General features: G+C 44.9%; 1 protein-coding gene across 9 annotated transcripts in view; it reads right to left on the reverse strand.

Annotated features, from left to right (window-relative positions):
• Positions 1 to 23,156, reverse strand: part of WIZ (WIZ zinc finger) — a 1,545,343-nt gene that overhangs the window by 1,511,342 nt on the left and 10,845 nt on the right. The gene's annotated exons all lie outside the window — the stretch shown is intronic.

Consider the following 23,156-nt stretch of genomic DNA (forward strand, 5'->3'; position numbering starts at 1 on the left):
TCTGATTTGCAAATGGGAGGTTTTGAGGACCGTTTCTCGTTTTTTTTCCGTAATGAAAGCACTCAATTTCTTAATGCCTAATGATATTTAAAAAAATAAATAATTTAGAACGGTGAATGTTAGTCAAATTTTTTTTTCTTTTCAAAGGTTAATGTCTTTTGGTATGTATTCCTTTTAAGCATTTTCTTTTTTTTGTAAGAGGTTATTTGTAATCAAACAATAAAAAAATGCATAAAGATCCCATCTGTTTGATTAATTTAGCCCAATCCATCTCATCAACTTGGACGCTAAATTGTACTCTACAGGCCTTGCCACAAGGTTAATGATGGCGTTGCCATCTCTGGTCCATATGGACCAGACCGTTTATCGCTCGCCGATCCACCCAAGACAACATCCGAAAGGCCCTCAACTTTGGTTGAGATAGCAGTCAGGGCGAAACCTAAAGCCGGCATGCTAGCTATTGATGCCCATAAGGCATTTGACCAGCTGGATTGGTCCCATCTGTAGGCTGTCCTTCAAGAGTCGGGTCTGGGACCGAAATAGTGTCAGTCGGTCCTGGCCATGTATTCAGCCCGACGACCCAGATCCTAGTTAATGGCAGGGCGACCCCCCCCCCCCTAATAAACATTTGCAGAAGAACAAGACAGAGCTGTACCCTATCCCTGCTCCTATTTGCCCTGGAGTCCTACGTGCGTGATCATCCGGATATTCAGGGTACCGCTTATCAGGATCAAGAACACAAAATCTCTATACTCAAAAGTATAGTAGCTGACAAATACATGACCAGGCAAAAGCCAAAGTGAATATTGGCATGTCATCTGCTTTTTTTAATTAGATGTCGCAACCCCTTGCTAGATTTTCCTCATGGCCTTCAGAAGGAAGTCACTGAAATGCCATAACTCACTAGTACCATTTCTCCTTCAAAAATTACTCTACAAACCTTCTGACAGGAAGCCAACATGATTCAAGTGACAAGCGAGGCCAATAAATTGTGTGCTACCTGCAAGCGCTACAAATGTCAGTGCACACGTTCTGAACAATTTTAAGCAACTATGCAAAATAAGTGCTAAACATTGAAAATAGTTTTTACATTAGATTTTTGCTTTATTGAGGACAGTACCTGTAACTGTACAAAAGTGTTAGACACCAGATTATGGCCATCAGAGTTTAAAGAGTTGAAAAAATAAGGAAATCCAAATCATGATCCTCTTTCTGATTCCATTCTTAACTGAGGTTTTTCAGTATAAAGTTGAGGTACAATTGTCTCTCGGAGTTTAAAGTATTTGCTCATAACAGCCTCCGTAAACTGCCACTAAAAGAGAACTGGGTCAAAACGGCAACCCTGCATGGCTTGTTTATGTTCGGTCGCCTTGATGGGAGTTAGATTTGATGTAATTTAAGGTGCAAAGAGGAGTTAGGATGTTTTGATGATCGAGCAAGCACAATTATAGACGACAACCCCTGATGAAGAGCGTTACTGAAAACGCGTTGGATAAAGCAAAATTATTCTGCTACGCCATTCAGTACAAGATGATTACATGGTTGTTTTAAAGAAAGAAAAAAAAATAAGGATGTTGAATATGGCTTTCATGCCCTGCCATGAGGGCGACATGGCCTTAAACGGGCCACCAGCTTGAGCTAAGGCAGGCCCGTGCAAAGCGAGGGCCTCAGCTCGTGCTGTGGGTCGTTAAAGGCCATGGGCCTCATTACGGCTTTGGCCGTAGCCATGCCGCTCTTGGCAGCATGGTTGCCACCAAAACCGGGTCCGGGTACCCTGAATGGGGAATTACTGGGCCATTCCAAGATTGGAGGGCCCGGTAATTCCTCCTTCAGGGAACCCGGGCCCGGACCTTCCCCATTCCCATTTGAGCCCCCATGGGAATGGGTGCAGGGAGCTAACAACGGGCCGATTACGACCAGCCCGTTAGCTCCCTGGTCCCCTCGCGTGACCCGGTAAGGCTGCCTGGCTTTACCAGGCATCCTTACCGGGTCCCACGAGGGAACCTCGTTATCAGGCAGAATGGGTTTAACGGCTCTGCATCCATTTGCGGCACCCATTAACCCATTGTGCCAGGGTCGTAATGAGGCCCCATGTCCGCCCTCCTGGCAAGGCATGAAAGCCATTCGCACCCCGGGGTACGTCTGGGGTACACACGGGTTTCAACTTTTTTCATCGGGAGGTCCGCGGTGCTAGCGCAGCCGATCTCCCAATGAAAAAGGGGGAGAAAAAAAAAGGGATGGCCACTGCCAAATGAAAAGGGACTTAGTCCATTTCTATGGCACCAGACAGGAGGAGCTCCGAGACCGGAGCGCAATGCTCCCGTCTCTCGGGTAAGTGGAGTGGGTGGGAAGGCAACAGAGAGGGTCTCCCTGTTGCCTCCCCGATATGAAAAAAATGGGGGGAGAGGGAAGCGCCATCCAGAGAAGGGCCTGGGTGACTGGTACAGTGGGCAGGGATGTGTATTCTCGCCTGCTGTTCCAGCCACCTGATTGGCTGAGCGCCCTTCCCCAGGTGCGAATGCGTGTTATAGCCAGTGTATAATTGGTAACAGTGGATGCTAACAATATACAACAGAAACGTGTTAGTTAATATAAGGAAATATAATTACATTTATTCACGCCAATGTAGAATTAAGGGCAGTCAGCAACAAGTGTCCACATGAAATAACAGATGTGGCCTCCTTTGGCTTAAGCCTCTATGGCCCCTCATGTCTCCAACTTGTGAAGCTCATAAACAGCTTTTAGGGGTTTCTCCATGTCCAATGCAGTTGGAGAACGCTGTTTCTCTTGTATTAAAGTAAAAACTGACTGGTGGGCATCCCAGTGGATAGAGACTGTTGAAACACTCATTCACATTAAAAAGCAGGGCCATTCTCGTGCATAGTTCAAATCCGAAAAACCAGTCAATTATTTTTTTGCATGAAACCTAGATGTCCGGATGATGAGTTAATGCCTAGCTATCCAAAGAAGAGCAGATGTACACCAAGCACATCTCAATACAGATCTTAGTACTAAATGAATTTGTTAAGGTTTGCCCAGTTTTAAACCAAGCAGTTGCTTGTGGCTGTGCACGTTCATGCCATACCCTAGCTAAATGTTCCAACCAACGTGATAATAAAATAAAAAGGTGACACACACACACACACACACACACACGCAGTCCTTGATTGAGGACCTGTTGCAATTACCTGCACGTCCCATTGTAAATAGTGATATCAAAATTGATAATCATTTAGGTTGGTTTGCTAATCAGAATTGTTTCAATTTAGCAATTTCGTCTAATCCATTTTTCACAGCTAATTTATGCCTCGCGTACCAATGCTGGGTTTGCTGTGGGCCCCTGTGCTGTAATTTGTGCACACCTGTGACAGTATGCCAACTCTACTTTGCTTCACTGGCTGGTTAGTCCACTCTACCTCCTCCCTCCCGTGACCACGGGGAATGACTTATCAAGAACACTCATTCACAACCACCATCAGTTCGTCCCATCAGCTACACCACTGCATATACCCATACTAGACAATACCTATATGCACTCTTTCTGAGGCCATATGCGCTCTCCCCTAAAAATTGACATGCAGGCCACTGGTATGCTAGAATAGCCTCTGTCCCATGCAACCATTTTAGTCCAATCTGAGTCACATGGGAATTTACTCTCATTGAAATAAACACCTTGGGTCTCATTACGGGTCCGGCGGTAACCGTGGCTGTATTACAGGCAGGTGCCGGACCTGTAAATATTTACTGGTGCCTGACTTGCCGGTAACACCGGGGTGTTACAACCCTGGCGTTCTGGAAAAGCCAGGCGCCAGTAAATTGTAATTCCCCATTCCCATAGAGTCTAATAGTACTCTATGGGAATGGGGACCACAGAAGCACCGGCACCATTAATAACGGTGCTGGTGCTTCCGTGACGGTCTACTTACTGTGGCCGCTGTGTCCAGCAGGGTCTGACCTGTCGGGCACAGCAGCTCTGGGATGCAGACCTGTAATATGCTGTTCTGGAAACAGTGCCAGTAAGCTTACCAGCACCGCTGTTTCCGGACTGGCATACTTGGAATGAGGTCCCTAGACTTAGAACTGCTCTAAACTCCAAGCCAAGCCACATAGAACTGCAACATATGGAGCATTCCCATTGATTTTGGGAGGATGCATTTCACAGACAGATTACTATTACAGAGGTATATTTTACAAATATGCATTCCAACTATTGACTTTGAAAGCCTTCTCTTTTCAAGCATGACTGGAAATATATAGAACATTACTGAACCTTTCAAAGTGCAAGAGGAGATTCATGTGTTCACTGGAAGTCAAAAATAACTTGCTTTGTTTAAAAAAAATGCATTTTTTTTTCTCAAGGCAAAAGCACAAGGTGTGGACGGAGCAAAAGGACTCACTTCTAACTTGAACGCTTACATATTGCTTTACAAAACAATCTCCTTCCTTTGCTATAGTAAGTGTGCAGCAACTCACTTGCATAACTTTGAAAACATTCAGAGAGCAGCATTTTCAAAACAAATGCATCATTTAGTAAATAGAAATTATTTTGAAGTGATTTAATTGTAAAGTGCAGAACATACACAACATGGACTGCAAACATATCTGAGGTTTATGTGAAAACGTCCAAGCTAAAATAAACAGCCAAGTATGAACTGTTAATTAGGACAACATGGTAGCCAATAATGATTTGTTCTGAATAATACGTAGTAAATCCTCTACCATTTGGCAAAAGGCCCATCTTTTCCAAACATGCTAGTTCATACGCAAGCGACCGAAAATGACAAGATTGTCTTATTTAAAATATAATCCAACAGGCCAGACCAACTGTTCCTCCCGATTACATGAAACTCTCTTTGGGGGTAAAATACCATTAAATCTCATTCAATAAATAGGACACAACATGATCCATTCCAAAATATTAAGCCCATGGACTGAAACAATTCATATACATTTAGCAGAATAAAACAAGAAAAACAATGTTTGCCTCCTAATAAATAAATGAATAAGTTTGTTATCCTCTTAATCTTAACATCCTCTAGTACTCTACAAATTAACAGATTCGACCTGGTTTTTCTACTAAGTCTCTGTTAGGGAGAATTCTCTGTTTAGGCTGAATTTCCTAACCTAGTGAGTCCCCCAGCAGCTTTGCTGGATTTCTGGAGTTTGTTTTTTTCTCCTGCCAAGAGTGAGACTCTTTTTTCCCACTCTTGGACATGATTCATGGTGTTCCTTTGACTGTTAATGTGTTTTATGGGCTATGGGGTCCTTTACTCCATAGGGTCTCATGTGTTTTTTACTGTGTGTTACACAGCAACCTCCGTGCAGTGTCACAGGGTTGTCATAGTGACACCCCACCATACACTCCATACCCTGGGACTGACTACTGTCTCCCAGGGCATGTAAAGTCACCATTGGCTTTACTAGTCCCAAATTATGAACAGAAACCAGTACAAACCATCATATTGTGGTCGTACTGGTCGGGGCAATTCGATTGCCCCGGGGTCTGTTAGTCGAGGGGGCACGTCTCCGTCCCCCCTGATCGAGTTTTGGCTGGTGGCAGTGGATACTACTTTTTATATTCGACCGCAAATATATCCCTATGGGATTTTCCCATTGTTCGAGGCTACCAATTTTAATTATTTAATTCTCATAGCCTCGAACATACCGCCGGTTTATTTATTTAACATTAATTCGCCGGGTTGGTATTTTTTGCCAGGACTCGATTCTAAAATGGCGCTTGTGTTCTCTTCTGTGACTCCAACCCAAGTCGAGCCCTTTGTTCCACTTTCGGCAGGCTTCTCCACAGAAGCCTCCAAAAGTGGAGCCACTCTGTCTGGGTACCACAGGGGGTGTGGGAGGGGGTTTAGGCACCCTGGACTGAGTTACCTTGGTAACTCAAGTCGCACTTTTGTGTGAATGGCCCAAGTGGTGAGCCAGCCGGCTCACCACTTAGCATGTTTGAGTGACAGCTAGGCTGAGTGAATGGGGGTGTGCTGCATAAAAGCAGGGCTTTGGGGAGTGGAACTTCAGAAGTCGCCACAGGACCTGAGAATCCGACGAGGGAGAAGCTAAGCTGACCTGCTACGACGACACCACCGGTGGAGCCCTGCGGAACCGACTCACCACTTCCCGACGACAGAGAAGATCTCCCTGCTGGAGAGTCTTCTTCCCCCGACTGGTGGGCACAACCAGTTTACCTTCTTTTTCTTGCATCCCAGGACGTCTTGTGGTCGAATTGCCCGTGCCAAGCACCCCGGCAACCGGATAGCCACTTACCACAGGACCGCGAACCAAAGGACCGCTCCTTTTAACTGAGAACTCCGCGGCTGGTTTCTTCCCTGGCAGTGCAACGGACTCCTGTCTTCCTCCCCGACGAGATCCTCTCTTCCCCCGGACGAAGAACCGACTTGCATCCGCTGCCAGGAACAACTGCCCCCGCTGGAGCATTCTCACCACTTTAAGGTACCGTGTCCGCCAGGCCTCCCTTTCTAAAGATTGCTACAAGGTAATAATAATCCCTTAACCTTCTGGACTGGGCTGGCTGCCTTGACCATCTAACTGGTCCCTTTCTTTTGGTCCACCTCTTTCTGAACCTTTTCGAGACTGTTATGCACTTTTCAACCGTGTGACCTTGGACACATTTCGTTCTGATCCTCTTAAAGTGGATCCGGCCTTCTGAACTCTAACTTCACGGTTTTACTTTGCCTTCCTCTCTTGTTGTGTTCTTGTGAAAGTGTTGGGATCTGTTTCAATTTATACTCTGCTTTTCTCTCCCTTTTAAAACAAATTATTAGAGTGCCTTCTGCGTTAAGCGCTCACCGCTGTCTGAAAATAAGTGGGGCTTTACTTAAGACTTGTCTAAATATTCTTTTAAGGGAGTGTATATCTTTTAGTGACCGTGTTTTTGAACTGCTTAATATTAGTGCCTGTATGTTTTATTAGATGTGGTTTCAAATAAATAATTATATCTCTTTTACACCAAGCTCTGGTCAGTGTTTGCTTGTTCTACTGTGCTCTTTTGACCTATTGTGAATACTCTGTATACTGCCTAACTCTTCTTGAGGGAAGTCTGACTGCTCAGCCACAGCTACCAAGTGAATCTGTGTGGTACAGACTGCTACCAAGTGGGTTTACTGCCAAACACCTGTAGTCTTAAATCTTTTGCAGTGGTCCCAGAGGGAACTGCACAGGTTTCTGCCTAACAGTCTCCACTCTCCTTTCAGAAACTGGAAGAGCCCCCTAATGTTGGTCAATCTCAGTGCAGGGAGAACATATTTACACCGCACAGATGAATAAAGGGGCAGAAACAGAGTAAGTGATATATGTCTTCAAGGGCCATTTGACAGAAATTTCAACTTTTCCCCTTTAATCATAAGGCCGCCCAAGACAATATACCCAGCCACATTTCAAATAGAATACACAGGATTAACCATCTTCAAATGAGGATAGATACAGTTCTTCAGCTGGGAAGATCGTATTCTCCAGATACCTGTATATTATACCAGTGCCGGGAACAATGGCCATATTACTGGAAAATAAGTTGTATTTGCATGCTCTTTTGTTGGCCAATCCTGAGAGCAGATAAATCATCTCAGGTGTCATGATGCTATCCCAGAAGTTACTAAAGGTCCAGATCATAGGCAGGATTATGGATGTACTTCAACGAAGAGAGGTTACTTGGATACATTTTGAGAAAGGAGATATCTAAATGCATCTCTGTATGGTTCAAAACACTCTCTGGTCCATTGCTTATGCCAGAAATGTAATGTCCTAAGATTTGCCTCCTAATCAATACTATGGCGGCCTCGTTCAAGTAGGAGGGGGGAAATTGGGTGTACTCGAAGGGAGATTTAATAAACATTTTAGAGTCTGGAATTCTCTTCTCTTCAAAGGTTGAAGGTTATTGTGTCCGTCCCCAAAGCTCTGCCTCACATAGGGATGCTCCTTGGGCTTAAGCACAGTAGACCTCAAGTGAATGAACAATAGCTTTCCTGCTGTAGTGTTTTAAGAATGTATTACCAGCACTTCCATATCTTGAAAGCAACATTGCACTTTCAGTAATGTGTCATAACCCCTTTTCGTCCACACGAGCACCAAGGTAATCATGGTCTACTCTTTCGAACAGGGAATCCAGTTTGCAGTGCATCAATACAAAGGTTACTTATCAAATGGCTCACTCATTTATGTATAAACAGAAAAGGAGTGGAGCCTGAACACAATCCTGTCTTAGACTTCTAGTAACTGGAAATCCTGAAGTGCTCTGTGACGAATCCCTAGATGTCGTCACTTCTCCCCGAGGGGGAGCCCCTTCCCATGAGGCCAGGGAGGTGAGGCTGCTACACGATAGTCGCCCTGGGGGTGGTTGAATGCAAGAGGACCTCATGCGGAGGTACTCCCCCACTGGGGACAAGGACGACCACCTGAGGGATAGCATACCAGGTTACTCCAAACCTCCTTTAGCCTCTCTATAGAATTCTGGCCTTTACCTTGACTCCAACCTTCATCTACACTCGAGAGCCATCTGTTGTTGCAGGCAAGAGTCTCGTAGACAGCCTGCAGTACTGAGACGAAGAAGCTCCCAACTAACATCAAAGTACTGCCTGGACTTGATACTGAGGCGAGGAAGATGTGCAGAGCCACGAAGAACACATCATGGAAAGTAACAAACAACTTTCAAATCAATGCCCAGGAAACTGGAATCATAAGAAGGAAGGACTGACAACAGTGTTTGAGAATGAGACAGTAGGTCAACTGTGGAGGGGGCTGTCCAACGTGCTGCCGAGCCGGCCACTGAACCAGAGGAAGAGGCGACAAGCCGCTGACGTGCTCATGAAGGTGGACCGAGCGGCTCAGAGAAGTGGCCGGAATCACCGAAGCTGGTGAACCGTAGAGACACAGTGAATCCCGTAAGAAGGCGGAGAGGCATCCCGAGCCAGAGAGACGCTCGACCCAGTCCCGCAGAGGTGCAGGGGTGTGCAGCAGCTCCCAAAGAGGTAACGAGAGCCACAAGAACCCTGGCTGGGACAGGATGGTAGGAAGAGAGTCTTGGCTCAATCATTGACCAGAGTTAGAGAAGCTGAAGTACCTAAGAAGGGTCGCAGATTCCCAAGTATGTGCATGTTGTATCCGAGGAAGGTTTCCTCTCGTCAGTGGTGGGTCAAATCCCACCGGCCCGGACAATTGTAAACTGTGCATCGGAAACAGCTCTTCATTGTGTCAGTGGTAAGCCTTATCCCATTTATCACTGGGGACAGGTCAAGGACCCCAACTAAGGGAGAGGCAGCCCAAAGGGGAGGGGGGCCTAATTTTAGTAGAAAAGGTAAGCCTGCTGGCCTCCAAGGAAGGGTTGAGGACCCCTACCAGCAGAGAAGAAACCTAAGAGGGGGAAGCCCTCTCCTCAGTAACAGAGATAAGCCCACAGGCTACCTGATAAATGTCACGGACCACAGGAATCAAGACGACTTTGTAAATCATCTCCTTTGTGACAGTACTTGGCAGGTTAGTGAGTGAACTAGGTCTTTCCAATGAACTAAGAGCAAGTCAAGCAAACTTTGTAAATCATCTTCTATGTGACAGTACCTGGCAGGGTAGTGACCAAGGTCTGTCCAATGAAATGAATAGAGAAACATGGGTCCGGGCCCCACGAAGAAAAGAAGGCCAGAGAGAATGACCATCTTCCTCATGGCAGTACTTGGCAAGTGTATGGGAGGATAGGTCTATAGGACTCCCTCCCCGACATGCCCCACCTGCGTGAGGTTCGTGGCTCGTCAGCGGCCCCCCATGCACCTGTGCTCGGGTGGCAGGGTGGCTGTTGATCGACACAAAGGGCCAATCGGCTTGTACTGTAACATACCATGGACACCATTTTGAAAGCTTCAAGACTCCATTTTAGATAGAAGCGACCAAAACCCCAATGAAACAGCCTGCTGCGAAAAGCTACAGCTTGGCCCCCGCTCACTGCGCACAGGGAGCCATGCACTCCCCCTGCACCCCCACCCCATGGCAGATCCGCTGAAGGCCCGTTCTCACGAGCAACCAGACACGAACGAGTATCAGAACAAACACTATCATTTACCTTCCGCAGTACATCACTGGCCACAAAGTGACCTGACTCACGGTTCAAGTCTGGAAATTAATAGGAACCATCCCAATTGAACAGGACTCAACCGGGCATCTAACCCCTAACATCTGAAAATATATGGTGTCAATAACCTTCCTACATGAACCCCTGCCCACATTCCCCAGATGAGGTCTTGACTACATACCAAAACTCACCGATTCACAGAGTTGTTTGTAAATTGTAATACGGGTGTTCGAAAGGGATGAAGCTTATAACATTGATGCAGCAAGAATGACCTTGGTCCATTGCAAAATACTGTGTGCCTTGTAGACTCAATGAAAGGGCTTGAGAGAGAGCCCCACCTAATGCTAACTAATGATTGCTGCTAGTGTACAAAGGAAGGCGGAAAAGCATTACTAAGAATACCTGTGTGTGATATAGTAAAACGCGTTTAAGTTGATATAACCGAAAATGCAAATGCAAGATTGTATATGAACGTATTGCTCGTATGCTCCCGAGTACACGGTCCAACCTGATCCTACCTCGTGTGTTATCTATTGCCTTATGAATTACCAATATGCATCCGACTAATGTTATATGTTATGTTATGTTATTTTGCATTTATATAGCACCTTATATACCATTGGTATGGTCTGAAGGCGCTGGTAGGTTGAACGCCCTTGGGAACCGAAGTTTGTGTCAGTAGAGAAAGTAGAGAGAGTCCAAAGATGCGTGTGCGCACCAGGTATGTGTGCAGCTGGTGCGGAATTCGTGTAGTAGCTGCTTGATGGCGGTAGGTGTGGTGGTTGAGATCAGGAGTATGTGTTCGCTCTGGCAAGATTTATCCAGACAGAGTGTGGCTGCGTTAGGCCTGAGGAGAACGCCTGGCTGGGGGGCGTGAAACCAGCAGTGTTTACATAGAGTGATGGGGAGTGAGCGCGAGATGTTGATATGAGAACAGTTATACCGAATGGTGTCATAGTATCTCTGTGTTCTAGTTGAGTGGTGGTGTAAAGAAGAGAGGAAGCGTGGGGTGTGGTATGATGGGATGTATGCTCTTTCAAAGGTTCCCTGCATCCCAAGGCATATCATGTACGTCACGCATTTCTATGCGATCAAGTCCGTTCTATGCACTTTTATTCGTTTCAGGCATTCGAGATCAGACGTTTCACTCATCCGCTCTGTACGCTCATCCAGTCTACACGCCCATCCAGTCTACGTACTCATCCGCTCCGCATACTCATCCCCTCTACTCACTCATCCCCTCTACACACTCACCCGCTCTAATAATAATAATAATAATTAGGCATTTATATAGCGCTACTAACCCTCAGATATCTGAGCGCGGCTTATTATTACCCACGGTGTGTGGTGCTCATTTATCAACCTTGGAAGGATGAAAGGCTGAGTTTGGCCCCGCCAGGATTCGAACCTGCGTTAACAGGCTCTGCACGGATGTCAAAGTGAGCGCTCTACTCGCTGTGCCACTTGCACACTCACCCGCTCTACACACTCGTCCAAATCTACATATTCGTCCAAATCTACACACTCATCCATATCTACACAGTCGTCCAGTCCTCACACTCATCGGGTCAACATGCTACTCATCCGCTCTCCACACTCATCCGCTCCCCACACTCATCCGCTCCCCACACTCATCCGCTCCCCACACTCATCCGTTCTGCACACTCATCCGGTCCAAACGTTCGTCTGGTCTATACGTTCGTCCGTTCTGTATTGTCATCAGTTCTATGCAATCCTGCGTTCTATTGGCTGCTCTGTATTTACGCAATCATCGGCTCTACACGCTTGTCCGCTCTACACACCTAACCACTCTACACACTCATCTTCCACTCATGCACTGTTCCACTCAGTACATTTATCAGTTCGAAGTTGTATACGCTTCATCCATTCTAACTATTTCATCCACGCCATTCACTTCATTCTCCCTCATTCATTATGCCCATTTAAGCAGTTTAGATCTCCTTACTTTCCCAATTACTTATTCATATTATCCACTTCACTGTTTTGATCTACCTTACTCGTTTAGTTCCGTTTGTCTTTCTAGTTTACATTTGAGTTTATTAGCTGTCAATTTCTTGCATCAGGTAGTTTGTTGGGTCGGTGTCATTGTGTCACTGCCAAACTTTTACAGCTATGTACGAGAAGCAAACAAATGTATAAAGAATAGAAACTTGTAATCACCTTAATGATACTAACTTTATTAACTGTTCCCTCGTATGATAGATTGTACAAACCACACACAGAGAATCGCGTCAAGCCACAAGGCCATCTTCCCCCCCCTCTCTCTCTCTCTCTCTCTCTCTCTCTCTCTCTCTCTCTCTCTCTCTCTCTCTCTCTCTCTCCCCCTGCCATGGCCCGCCAGGGCTCGCTGGTGCACGAGCAGCACAACCTCACCTCCCCTTCTTCTGCTGGACCCGCTTCAGGAATTCACCTCCCCCATGTCCGAGGCCGCCATAGTCGGCCAAATGAATTATTTACAACCTGGTCCTAAACCCCACCGCCTCAAGGGACCAGAGGTGTACCCTCGCTGATCCAGTAGTACTCCGGTTCACCCCAAGTTAATGAGCCTTGGATATATGTTAGTACAGGGTTGAATACCTATCAAAGTAATTTTTCACCACATCTAACAGAACAGAACAGAACAGAACAACAAGGCAGCTCACCTTGTGCCCTCACACCAGACACCCAGGCTTATGACACGCAGTCAACAGGTAAAAAGTAACAGTGCACTGATGTATTGGTGAAGCTTAATATTGCATGTTGTTTCTCTGGTCTCCTATTATTTCTTCGAGTAACATATCGTAGGATTTACAGGACAACTGGAATTGTTTAAAGGATGAGTGTTTGTGTGTGTGTGGTCACAAGGGCAAAGTGTTAGCGCAGCCATCAATCATCGACATTGACCAAGCCTGGCCTGGCAGCTCCACCCCGACGAGCCCAGCTGACCCATCCATCCCACGATGGCACCACTCGGATGTCCATCAATCCTGGAGCGGCTCATCATTGCATCACTGATAGCTTAGTTGACGCCACCCAATCCCTGAGCTATATGCCCCCTATAGTGTGTAGGATTTGTGACGTGGTTTTGTAATAAATAGGGCTGTCTTCGCTATTGTCAGACAGAACGATCTCGCAGCTTGCAGAGTCCTTTGCAAGCCCTAGAGCCCTATATTGATTAGATAAAACCCTTTACATCACCCGCACTTGGTCTTGGTCTCATTCCCTCCTGGGGTGTGTCCTTTATTGCCTCTCATTGTGGGGAGGGTACTGCCTTTTGGGGACGCTTGCTTTCACAAGCCAGAAAGCCAAGTGGGCTATACTGGGGGAACCTGGATCAAGGATCACACTTGTATATGAACTGTTAGGAAAGAGGGAAAAGGGTGAAACAAGGATCAGCAGAAGGGAGTCATTCTCCGGGTAGTGTTACATCTACAAAGAAAGGTCAAGAAGCCTGGGGAACAAAAGTTGTTCCTCAGGTTAATGCAAAACCACCGTCAATAGAGGTGAGTAATTCTCTTGACAATTAAGGAAAAGAACAATAAAAAAAAGAGGCTAGTGGAAAGAAGTAATTCTATCTGGTTTTGTGCGAGAAACAGTGAAAACCAGAGACCTGGCGAAGGTAGGCATTCTCCTCGTAGTTGAATCTGCAAAAAGGATTAAACCACAGAATATTGTGATCCAGGGGAAGGTATTCTTTTGCCCTGGGGTGAGGAAACAGCTTTCTGATACAGAGTGTCACAAGATTGGCAGTACTTTGTCTGGGAAGTATTGGAACCAGGGGAAAGGAGTCATAACACTGATTAATAACTTGGAAGCAGAACTGTCCTACGCAGTCCAGGAGAAGGGAGTCCTTTTCTTGGACCAAGACTATTGCTGCAACCTTCTGTTTTGGTTATAAGTGTAACGGATAGAATTAGAGATTTGGATACACGACGGCAGACTCTAATTTACAAGGACATTCTGACAGACCCATTAGCACTTTAGTAGAGGTAGGGAAAGTTAGGTTTTCGCTTTATTTTCTTGGCTAATAAAAAAATTCTATAACAATTAATATGTCACCTGTGTGGCAATCTCCTCCATCTTCACCCTTACAGCTTTCTTCCGTAGCCCAAATTTCACCCTCGCTTAGTTATCTTGATGCATTATCCTTGCCTCTGGACTAATCAAACAGAGTGTGCAGCTCCAAGATCGTATACAATGGTTGGCCAAATAATTACACACATTTTTGCTGGAGCACTTATCGGCAAAACACATGATTGATGGTTGTCTGTTATAATTGGATTGGCTAACAGGGGTGGCAATTGGCCTTTATAAAACAAGCTGTTTCTGACAGTTGGGAAGAAGCTCCTGAAATTTCTCCAAAGGCTACGACACTGGTCCACGAAGGGGCAGGGCCTGGAGGACGCCGCTGAGCCACAACAACTTGACCTGCCTAGGTAAGGAAGCAAGCAGAAATTTTCATGGCTAGGACAATACTAATTCTAGTCAGAGAGCCTAAAAACTGGCACTTTGCCAATTTTTTTAAATTCTAATTTGTAAAGCTTGCTTCAATAATTTGGTGGCAGAGCTAAATTACAAAGCTGTACTGGTTTAGAAACAAGCTTTCAGGGACATTTTCTCCGAATTCAATTTTTTTTCACTGTTTAAATATTTTGTGGGCTGAAATAAGCCATTTTACCCATGTTTGTTCACAATATATTTTCTTTTCCATGGGTGAACCATTAAGAGGACGATGTATTTTTGGTTTTTGTCAGGTTAGCCTTCCAATCTTCCTGTGCTGGTGTCACACTGAGTTTAGGGTGCTACAGAGTTTTTAACACAGCATCCATATAGGACCTGTGTTGCCTATCGTACTTCTTTGGCCCAAATAAGTAGATCCAAAAAGCACAGAGGAAGGGTGAGAGGAATCCTTGCACGGGGATTTAAAATGGTTTACCTTTAATCTTTTTTGATCCATGGCTCTAGATCAAATTTAGCTTGTTAAATGCCCATAGAAGCCATGAACTGGTTATCGTTTTAAACCATTTCCACCAAACGATTATCCAATTGTGGATCTGTATAACCTTACCTGTCCCTGGTTTGCCAATCCACGGCATAACCATTGTATACTTTAAGGTTTTACTAGGTGACAATGGCTATACACAGATTGTTGATTGGCTGTTAGTAGTTTATAACTTTAGAATTGAAAAGAAGAGTAGCATGCTGAGTATCTATTCAACTACTTTATTGCTAATATTAGGGACTGTATATTGTTTGACTATTCCATTTTTAATTGTCATATTGTATCTCTATGAGGGAATAAATATGCATAAATGCAAACCAAAAGTGAGATTATTAATGCGTTTCTCTTTAGGAGTATAAAAGAAACTATATTGCACGTGCAAACATTTTTGGGCAAACTGTTGGGAAGATATTGATAGCATCTAATGTTTGGCATACATTCAAGAGTAGCAAGCATTGATACACAGGTTCACACACCACAATATTGCTGTCCAGTAGATAGTCTGTGAGGTGCTCAGGGGCAGTCGTTTCTCTTGCACTAAAGTGCAGAGCCAACTTTTTCCAGTGCTTTGCTTCAGGTACAGGACCTTGATCTGTCGCAAACACTGCCACAAACCCAGGTGGGCATTTTGACTGCCGTTGGGGGTGGAGGTTAGGCTCTGGTATGCACGGACGGATTTAAATCATGGCACTCATTAAATTATAGCACAACGGTAATAATGCAGTGCAGAGAACCTGTGAAACCTGTCCAACACATGATATAGAAAGGAATAATACTTTAGGAAATATGGGACAATATTCCTAATAAACAAGAGGAGGCAAATAAGGATTACTCAAACGTACTCCAATTGTACACTTGTGAAACAAGGACATCCACACAGTATTGTCTGCCGAGACGACTGCACCCTTGCCTCACACAACATAATCCCCACAGCCAACAATGAGGTTAGGTCGCCCTCTCCCGCCTAGGCGTCCAAACCCTTAGCCTCCAATGTTTCTCTCCCCGAAGCACATTATCACACAACAGCAACACAACCCACCCCCGATGTGCCCCTAGGAAGCCCGGCATCAACCTCCCCTTCTAGTCGAACCAGATCCACCCAATTTGCAATCCTTATATGAAGACAAACAGACCCAAAGACCACAATTATCCACGGATGCACAGTTCTTACAACCTAAATCTAAAAGGGGAGCAGGTGTCGACCTTCAAATGAAAAATAAGGCCGCCCTTGTGGCGTCTTGTCAAAGTAAAAAGGCCTATACTATAAAAACCTATTGCCAAGTCCTTACAACTAATTATAGAAAGAGTGTGGGATAGGGTTTTCAATAAAGAAAGAAGTGTTCACAAATAATAAGTCAGGATGTGATTGCCAGGGGTCTCCCTTCCCTGTGTTTTTTCAGCATGGGACAAGGTGAGTCTCCGGAGCACAGCACGCAGTCAAGCTTTCCCAGAACGAGCCAACAGTTCCGCTCCAGCTATCAGGTTCTTTGATGGTTAAAGTCTATTTTCAATAAAAAGTCTCTTGCCTTCGAGGGCCTGATAGTTGCAAACAAACAAATACAAATGTTCTGTTTCTCGTATGGCTTTGGGTGACGGCTTCACCCCTGTGTCCCCCTCTTCCGGACGCAGGTCCCTCACAGTGATACTCCACAATTCAATTAAACAGTTATTTTCATACAGTAGTTAGGGTGGTGATTTTCCAACCCTGGATCTTCAATTGCCAGCCTCCCTCCTTCGGGTTCACTCCTGTCAACACAATGTTAATGGGACTTCAGATTTCTTCCCTTCTTGTTAGAATCCCTTTGCCGGGTTCACTCTTGCCAACGCACGGTTCATTTACTCCTTTTGCCATGCGTGATTCATTTCTCAATCATCTGCCGGTCAAAGACTTTCGACTATAACGAAGATTTGACAAGACCCCTGAATGATCACTTTGACCTTCTTCCGACTTTTCCTAATGCTTTCCGGTTACTGTAGTTCTGCAGCAGGGTAATCGCCTAGAATTTCTCAAGTGAACACCCACGTGGTGTTTGATTCTGTTATGCTGGCTTTCCCCTTTCATTATATCAATAGTTCTTTGTTCATTGAAAGGTCAGTTAGCCGCTTCCTACTTTCGTTCAACACTGTTTGGTTTCTTTATCGGAATCGGCTCTCCCCTTGACTCATCGGCTGTGATAAACTGCTCTGCTTTCTTGTCTGTAGAGTCAAAGCCGGTATCATTGGGCCATGCGTCTCTCCTCGGCTTGGCTGTCAGCGGAGGAGGCGCCCAGGTACCCTTGACATCTGCTGCACCCCACGCTAGCTATTATTCGCTGTCTTACAATTCCTTCTCTTGAGGCTTCATTGGCCTATGTCGATAAGGGCAAGGTCACTTCTCCCCGTGGTATCCGCTCGACTCACGTCGTCTTTCTCCTGCTCTTGAACTGCCGTGCTAAGTTAGCTCTCACATAGTGCAGTCTGCCTTGCTCGTAGTGCGCTGTCGTACTCCACTTTTATCCCTCTGGGGAAGGGAAAGGGTCAACAGGTGTGTGTGATTCTGATCAATTGCCTGACTTTACCTGAACCTTGTATTGGGACGTCAGGTAAACGGCTCTGGCGTTAATCAGTTGTCTTTTGTGTTGTGCGAAAGTGTTCGTGTCAAAAAGGGGGGGCGCAGTAGTATTTTGGAACATCTTACGTGGTAGATCTCACCCGTCGGTGTCCCACTCCTACTCTCTAAGGAGCCCCCCACCATCCAGGCAATCCTCCTGCACTGGTCCACCCCCAGGAACTGGATCCAAAAGCGATGGCCGTGTCCTGGCCAATTGGATGACAGATCCCCGGGGACTAGACAGGGAGACACAGTCAGGTTTCTCACACCCCTTCCCTGCACCGTCCAGACATGAGAAACAAACATTGACCCGCTTTCGCGCTCATTCTATGCGTGCAGCCTTACTCCTTAATCATCACAAATCATCCACCTGCAACGTTATGGCCAGCTCACCTGCTCCACATCAATTCAGCTTCGGCTTCATTACCCCAAGCTATGATGCCGGCAAAGCCGCCTGGAGATCAGGTCCACGTCTGATGGTAAATAAATGCAATCCGAATTTCATCCAATTATAAAACAAATTTGTGATCAAGTGGCCATGTCCAAGCTACATCCTGCCGTGCACCAGGAAAACAAGACAAGTTGAATGTTGTTGCTTGCCAAGTTCCCACCTGTCACTTCCAGGAGCAGCAGTGGGGCAAAAAGGGGGTCACCTCAGTCCCCTCCCGACCCCCACCCACCCGTCTCCCCAAGCCAAAACCTTTTCTGCCAAATCATGGGGACAAACTTCGTATTAGGTGGCCTTGTCAGAGCAAGATCCTTACCTAGCATCAGGAACAAATAGACCGAGCACCCTTTGTGTGCTTCTTTTAACCAGACTTGTTCCCGGTGCACGAGACCTCCCAGCACTTCTGGCAGTACACCTGGGTAACATCATGGGAGTCTTCACACCCGTCAAATTGGTCTCTCAGCCAGGTGCCATGACTCCCAGCAACGCTAATCATGCATGCTGATGGATTTGACTCCAATTAGCAATCTGTGCACAAAGCAGGGGAAATAATTCAGCCCGCTATACAAAAAATAATTTGCCACCTCAAGTCTTTACAGGCACCCAGCACACCATTTCTTACTTGTCAAATAGCACCAGAGAATGTTTACTGGCGAATGCAAATTTTGCACCATGCACATGGTGAAAGTTTGGATTGCAGTTTGAACAGTTTACTGCCAGATCTCTACCTATTTTTCGATTTACCATGTGGATTTTAAACCAAAGAAATACTAAATCACTCATACTGGGACTACAATGTGATGTAATCTAGGATTTGGTAAACAAAATAATGCACACTGCCAATGAGCAGATAAGCAGGGAGATTTCAGTCCTGTGTTTTAAACTGCTGAACCCACATTAACTTGTGCAGATTTTCTAGCTGATAAGAGGGCTTGAATCTGGCCTGTGAAGACTTTACAGGTTAGGCCTACCTCAGCCCGAAAATGCGGCAGGCTTTAGGAAACTCAGTGTGAGACAGAATATAAGAAATATATCAATCTGGTGTATTTGCAATGAAAGGTTTAAGAGAGGTGCTACACTATCCAGAGTTGTACTCCGGAGGAGATTATAAAAAGGGTTTAATAAAGTACTAGAAGAACAGTGCAGCATTTAGTGCCCCTAGCCCGAACTGGGCCCTGGTGGGGGCAAAAGGGCTTGCCTTTGGCGCATATGCTCCCTAAATAGTCCACCCTGGTGCATCTCGGCTACAGGTCCATGCCCAAAAAAAGGAATTTCTGATTGTAAATGCAGATACTAAGTGCAAAATATAAAACTAACATTAAAATCCATTTTGTATAAGAAATAAAAGGACAAAAAGATCACTTTTATACAGACTACCCTTTTTTGTAATGTTGACCTGCCTTTCCCGTCTAGCCCCCAGTACCTCCATTTGAGGAGTCACTGGATTGTGCACTTAAACTAATGTTGCTTTTTTTGCCTACCCGCATATTTATTTATATTTCGCATAAAAACAGGCCCGTAGGCATAGTAGCGCAGACATGACAAACACAACATAAAACAAAATCGTAAAAAGGTATCAATCAGAAGAAGGAGTGAAAGCCAGTGGATCAAGAAAATAAGAGTCTTCAGATCAGGGGGAAGGACATTCCAGTTTTTTGGAGCTGCATAGCTAAAGGACTCCCGTGCCACCATTTCGAGCTTAGCGAGTCAGTGAAATGTGCGCTGCGCCTCTGAGACATGGAGCCTCATTACAACCCTGGCGGTCCCGTAATGAAGGGTGCCGGTATGGACCGGCACCCTTCATTACGGGAGCGCCTATTACGAGGTTCCCTTTGCGGGACCCGGAAGAGACGTCTTGTAAAACAAGATGTCCTTTCCGGGTCCCGCGAGGGGAACAGGGAGCTAATAACGGGCCGTTATTAACGTGCCCGTTATTAGCTCCCTCTCCATTCCCATTGAGCCCTATGGGGGCTCAAATGGGAATGGGGAATGGTCCCTTCAAGGAGGAATTACCGGGTCCTCCAATGTTGGAATGACCTGGTTATTCGCCATTGAAGGAACCCGGTATGGAAGAAGCCTCGTAATGAGGCCCATGGTCTTTTCTTAGAAAGGCCTTCCACCACTGACAGGTTTGTTTTAGAAAATTTGCAAGCACGTTATTTCTCCTTTGTTAATGCCTTGTAGTCTAATTTGGCACCAACAAATGCCCTAGTGATGGTGGCACTGTTCTCTTGTGACAGTAACTGCCTCAAATGTACCAGGAGCATAAGGTAGTATGATGTGTTTGCAACTAGACTACTCACTTGTGCCCCCCCATGTTAAATTACTGGTCAATTACTCCCCCCAGTGTATTAACTTCAGGGAGGGTTGCAATACTACAGCATGATATTTTGAAACATATGGTAGTCCGGTCAGATGTACCCCCTTCACCTTGGGGCGAGGCTTTCCCAGAATATGCACTTCCGCCAATTGTTGTATAGTGCTTGAGATTGATGCAGGAGCCTGGTGATGTATGAAAGAATGTATGGTGTGACAGTGAGAATGTTATGGTGTGAGTTAGAGAATGCTTGTAGATAAGGTTCCCAGGTCAGGCGGTTGTATAGTCCATGCGTGGGTGATGGCTGCCAGTGGTTCTCAGAGTTGTATTCTTGTAACTTCATGTAACTGGAATAAAACGTATCTTGCTGGAACCTACCCGGTGTGCCCAAGGATCCTGCTTTACTTCACTAATGTTGCTTTTCATGCCTACTTGCATATCCGACGTAGCGCCCTGCACCATGAGGTGAGGATTTTTCCGGAGTATGCATTGATGACCTACCCTTAACTAGTAACTTTCATGCCTTGTCCTACACATCGTCAACTGAGGTACCACATTTGTAACTGTAACTAGCGCCTAGAAGCCTCAGGGATTTGTAAGCTCCTGTAAACTTAAAAATAAAACCTCTTAAAATTGGTGCAGATGATAAGGTTTGAAAGTAGATTTTTGTGCACGTTATGAAAATGAATGCCAAGCCTGCATGTTTATTCCATTTCTGTTCAATTCTGCTTCTTCGTTTTATAAATCATAGGTATGGCATTTCTGGCACCATGCGATGATAGCAGTGCTGAATAGGAACCATCATAGAAACTACTGAGTCTAAGTATAGGAGATAAAGCAGTTAGAATCTGTGGTGGGAAAAAAGCTATGTCTTAAGGGATATCTTGAAAGAAAGAAGATTGGGCAAAAAATTTAGTGAAGGAGGCAGAGAACTCCAGACAACAGCAGATAGTACAGAGAAGCACGTCCACCAAAGAGGACGAGACACAAGGAACAAACAGCAAAAAGATTTAACAAGGTCGAACCAAGCAAACGAGATGGTTAACAACATTAAATAGCAAGACAAAAAGTGTGCAGAGTGTGGGGCGTCAGCACAAGGCAAAGAGTTTTGAATTGTATGAGAGTGCCAATTGTCAGCCAACAAAAAGACCTTATTTCCGGAGAGATGTGGTCTGGTAAACTTAGACCCAATATGTCCATGGCTGCAACATTCGGGTCACACATTTTGGAGACCATTAATAGCCTTTTAGGAAGACCTAGGAATAGAGTTGCAGTAATCAAGACAACTGGAGATAAAACTATTTATGACTGTAACTTTAGGAGAGAACAAAAGAAAAGAAAGGATATGTTGCAAGAGGCGCAAGTGAAAACAAGCACATTTTACCACTGAGAAATTGTGTGCAAGAGTTTCAGAAGTATCGAACTTCACTCCAAGATTTTTAACAACTGGTACCAGAGAAGGAAAGGTATGATAGCCAAAAGTCTTGAGACCTTGAGTTAGAGTGTGAAAAAGGGTAAAAGATCTCCGCTTTGTTGCCGATAAAATTGGGACATTAATGACGCATCCAAGACATCACCTTTACATAAGGGAACACTTTTGTGTGGCACAATGGGTTAGACCAAATATTTTTCACATTAATGTGCCCAACAATGTTTATACCATGTCTTTCAATTTATATTTTTATGTTACCTTCAATTAATTAAATAAAGTTCATGGAACTTAGTAAATTTAACCAATTTTATAATGTATTGGTACATTTTTTCTTTTTGTTCATTTGCCTTATGACATGTAATTTTCATAATTATACATCAATTTACAGAATTTTTGGAAAAAACAAGCATTGTGATTCAATACAAAATCTCTAAAGAACATCGATATAGACAAAACAAGGGGTGTATTCCCCTACTATCACCTTGTGTTGTGGCTTTGATATGATATGACATTTTATTTATATTGCGCTCGTACACAAGTGTTTCAGAGCGCAACGCTTTCACTAATCACCTAAGTTTCAACACGCAAGTGTATCATATAATAGGGACCCATGTATCATAACAAGGACCCCATTATGACATGTATATAGTATGAATTATGAAAATTACATGTCATAAGCTAAACGAACAAAAAGACAAAAAATGTACCAATACATTATAAAATTGGTTAAGATTACTAAGTTCCATGAACTTTATTTAATTAATTGAAGGTAACTTAGAAATATAAAATTGAATGAAATGGTATAAAAATTGTTGGGCACATTATTGTGAAAAACATCCATGACATCATGCTTGGAATGTTATGTTACGTTATGTTCTAGTAACTTCTAAAGCGCAACAGTTGTCCAAAGGCATCTTGGCGCTGGAGAGACGGCAACAAGCACAGCAGGAAAGACTGTCAAAGCCAACTCATCTAAAACAGAAGTGTCTTAATCGCTTTCCTAAAAGCTAAAATGGTTAGAGAGCTTCATTATAGGAAGCGGCAGCTCATTCCATAATACGGCGGCTGCTACAGAAAAAGCACAACCTCCTATCCGAGTGCGTCGGTAGGGGGGGGGCACAATAAGCCGATCTGCAGTGGCAGAAAGCCGCTGGCTACTAGGGTGGTAACGCACAAACTTAGCCTGGAGGAATTCAGCACCCTGATTATGCACGGCCCGGTGAACAATGCATAGGGCCTTAAACCTAACACGTTCGATCACAGGGAGCCAGTGGAGAGAACGT

The sequence above is a fragment of the Ambystoma mexicanum genome, chromosome 3q (assembly GCF_040938575.1).
Source record: "Ambystoma mexicanum isolate Mex_15411 chromosome 3q, UKY_AmexF1_1, whole genome shotgun sequence".
NCBI lineage: Eukaryota > Metazoa > Chordata > Amphibia > Caudata > Ambystomatidae > Ambystoma > Ambystoma mexicanum.